The sequence below is a fragment of the Orycteropus afer genome, unplaced genomic scaffold, assembly GCF_000298275.1.
Source record: "Orycteropus afer afer isolate SDZICR_OR568_19922 unplaced genomic scaffold, OryAfe1.0 scaffold00638, whole genome shotgun sequence".
Taxonomy (NCBI): Eukaryota; Metazoa; Chordata; class Mammalia; order Tubulidentata; family Orycteropodidae; genus Orycteropus; species Orycteropus afer.
In genome coordinates, this window is record NW_006922225.1 from 452,815 (window position 1) to 453,950 (window position 1,136).

Genomic DNA, 1,136 nt, shown 5'->3' on the forward strand with positions numbered 1-1,136 from the left:
TCAAACCCACCAGCCACTCCTCAGAAGGAAGGTTGGGCAATCCTACTTCCGTAGTGATACTGCCTTGGAAACCCAAGGAGGGGTTGCTATGAGTCAGGGATGACTCGACGGCACATAACAACAACAATAACAATATGTAACATGAAACACTTTATGTAGCTAGTGAGTTTCACTTTTTTATTGTCTGGTGCATGGGACACAGTGCTTGATATTACACTATATATGCTGATAAATGAAGTATTGGACCCATTAAGAGGGCACAACCTCAATATTTATTGATTGTGCAAAATAGCTTTCCATTTTGCAACAATGAGTGTGTTGCTTTGTCTTACAAGAAAGCAAGAAAAGTCATTTATTGGAACATTGCATTCTGATACTTTATTAGAGTAGTTATGTACATCCATGTAACGAAATTAAACAATTCTTTGAGGAAATAAGCTAAACAAATATTTAGATAAGAAAAATGCTATATATGTATGTTACTTTCCATTTCCCGTCAGACTGACTTTCCTTTAAAAAATTGATTGATATTGTTATGACCCGCAAAATGATCTTGCTTGTCAAGAAGTGCTGTTGCTACATCAATTGTGTATGTATCTCCAAATATGAGAGTTGAACAATTCCACAAATAAATAAAATGTGTTCTTTATAAATTTTGTATAGGCAGACAATCACGTTCTCCTCTCCATTCACACCTCTAGTTCTCTGGCAAGCCCGTAAGAACATGCCAGCGGTACTGCAATCACATGATGCAGGATGCATCTGGTCCTGTCCTGTGCACAGAGAAGGAAAACACATCTGCAGATGGAGTGTACCTTTGTCCTCGTGTCATGGTCTTTGTGATTGTCCTCAGTAGCGTCGTGTGTAACAGCAATCCGATGGACACTGAAGATGCAGCATCAAAGGACGGGAGGTGAGCGTGAAGATTAAAGTATTCTTTAAAAACAGAAAAACCCTTAGAGACTGCGCGTGGCCCGCCAACAAACAGCCTACGACAAATAAATGAAATTACTTTCCACTGTCTTTTAAGTATTATTTATTTTGACTATCTCACACCTGAAGAAGAAAAATTATATGTTCCTAATCATTTTTGAGGAGCTCTGGTAGCGTAGTGGCTAAAGCACTTGACTGCTAAC